This window comes from Schistocerca serialis, chromosome 4 (assembly GCF_023864345.2).
Source record: "Schistocerca serialis cubense isolate TAMUIC-IGC-003099 chromosome 4, iqSchSeri2.2, whole genome shotgun sequence".
Taxonomy (NCBI): Eukaryota; Metazoa; Arthropoda; class Insecta; order Orthoptera; family Acrididae; genus Schistocerca; species Schistocerca serialis.
This window is the reverse complement of record NC_064641.1, coordinates 42,681,228-42,684,132: the sequence shown is the minus strand read 5'-3', so window position 1 is coordinate 42,684,132 and position 2,905 is coordinate 42,681,228.

Here is a 2,905-nt window from a genome sequence, read left to right as displayed (position 1 = left end):
CTGGACATGGGCTTTCCACAACAGCTTACTATCTATCCGAACGCCTAGGAACTTGAACTGTTCTGTCTCGCTTATAATATGCCCATTCTGTCTGACCAAAATATCAGTTCTTGTTGAATTGTGAGTTAGAAACTGTAAAAACTGAGTCTTACTGTGATTTAGCATCAAATTATTTTCCACAAGCCACGAACTTATTTCATGAACTACATTATTTGATACTGTTTCAATATTACACACAAGATCCTTCACTACCAAGATGGTGTCATCAGCAAACAGAAATATTTTTGAATCACCTGTAATGCTAGAAGGCATATCATTTATATAAATAAGAAACAGCAGTGGCCCCAGCGCCTTTCCTTGGGGAACGTCCCACATAACAGTGCCCCATTGGGACTGAGCATCACTACCACTCTCAATATTGCGGAGAATTACCTTCTGCTTTCTGTTCTTAAAGTAAGAGGCGAACCAATTGTAAGCTACTCCCCTTACTCCATAGTGGTCCAACTTCTGCAGTAATATTTTGTGATCAACACAGTCAAAAGCCTTCGTTAAATCAAAGAAAACACCTAGCGTTCACAACCTTTTATTTAATCCGCACAGAACCTCACAGAGAAAAGAGAATATAGCATTTTCAGTTGTTAAACCATTTCTAAAACCAAACTGTACATTTGACAGCAAATTATGCTCCAGTAACCTTGTATATACAACGTTCTCGATAACTTTAGCAAACACCGATGGCATAGAAATAGGTCTAAAATTGTCAACATTATCCCTGTCTCCCTCTTTATAAAGGGGCTTCACTACCGAGTACTTTAATTGGTCAGGAAACCGACCACTCCTAAAGGAAAAGTTACAGATATGGCTAAGTACTGGGCTAACATGCACAGAACAATACTTCAGTATTCTGCTAGATACCCCGTCATATCCATGAGAGTTCTTGGTCTTTAGTGATTTGATTATTAACTCAATCTCCCTCTTGTCAGTATCATGGAGGAGCATTTCAGGTAACAGTCTCGGATCACTTTTTTCTAAGAGCGCAATATGATTCCTTCTTATAGATAAGTTACCCCATAACATTATTCTGTATGATGTTTTAGAATTAAAATATGTCAGCTTCCTGATTTTTCTCTCCTCAAGATAATAAATGATTCTAACTGCAAATGTGGCTAAACTAAGTTGTTTTAGGAGTTCTAAATCTCCTTTTTCCAATTTTAATTCTCATCAGTAGGGTCTCCTAAGACTTTTGAATTTTCCACCTTATTTATTATATCCCCACCAAGTGTCACACTTACCATTGGTGTTGTATCCCTAGGTGTGCAGAGGTGAATATGCTACTTCTTTTTAAAATTTAGGGTGAGACCATTCGCAGAAAACCAGTCAATGTCACTTTTTAGAACTTTGTTTACCATTTTTTATGTTTCTGTAGGTTCACTTAGACTATTACTATACAGGTGTCATTTGCAAAAAGAAGTAATTCTGCTTTTTATATATTATATAGACGATTATTTATATATACTAGGAACAATAGTGGACCTAAGGTTGAACCTTGGGCAACCACATATGTGAGTTCCTCCTAGTCAAAATTATGTCCCCAGACTATACTGATTGAATTACTAGGTACAACTTTTTGCATTCTTTTGGTTAGATATGATACTATCCATTCGTTGGATATTTCAACAATTCTATAAAACTTCTATTTATCTAGGAGATTATACATGTTTTGTCTATGCAATTTATAATGTGCCTCGTTTGCTTATTTATTTATTCATCCATCTCACATTGCATTTGCATACAATTGATGGCATCATAAGTAATGCACAAGAGGTGTTATAACTTATGAATGACACATTAAGAATTATACTTATGTATGTATACTTATGTATGTATACTTATGTATGTATGTATGTATGTAAATAAAAATGCAGTAAGTGAAACAGGCAAAAAGGAATACAAACGTCTCAAAAATGAGATCGACAGGAAGTGCAAAATGGCTAAGCAGGGATGGCTAGAGGACAAATGTAAGGATGTAGAGGCCTATCTCACTAGGGGTAAGATAGATACCGCCTATAGGAAAATTAAAGAGACCTTTGGAGATAAGAGAACGACTTGTATGAATATCAAGAGCTCAGATGGAAACCCAGTTCTAAGCAAAGAAGGGAAAGCAGAAAGGTGGAAGGAGTATATAGAGGGTCTATACAAGGGCGATGTACTTGAGGACAATATTATGGAAATGGAAGAGGATGTAGATGAAGATGAAATGGGAGATATGATACTGCGTGAAGAGTTTGACAGAGCACTGAAAGACCTGAGTCGAAACAAGGCCCCCGGAGTAGACAATATTCCATTGGAACTACTGACGGCCGTGGGAGAGCCAGTCCTGACAAAACTCTACCATCTGGTGAGCAAGATGTATGAAACAGGCGAAATACCCTCAGACTTCAAGAAGAATATAATAATTCCAATCCCAAAGAAAGCAGGTGTTGACAGATGTGAAAATTACCGAACTATCAGCTTAATAAGTCACAGCTGCAAAATACTAACACGAATTCTTTACAGACGAATGGAAAAACTAGTAGAAGCCAACCTCGGGGAAGATCAGTTTGGATTCCGTAGAAACACTGGAACACGTGAGGCAATACTGACCTTACGACTTATCTTAGAAGAAAGATTAAGGAAAGGCAAACCTACGTTTCTAGCATTTGTAGACTTAGAGAAAGCTTTTGACAATGTTGACTGGAATACTCTCTTTCAAATTCTAAAGGTGGCAGGGGTAAAATACAGGGAGCGAAAGGCTATTTACAATTTGTACAGAAACCAGATGGCAGTTATAAGAGTCGAGGGACATGAAAGGGAAGCAGTGGTTGGGAAGGGAGTAAGACAGGGTTGTAGCCTCTCCCCGATGTTG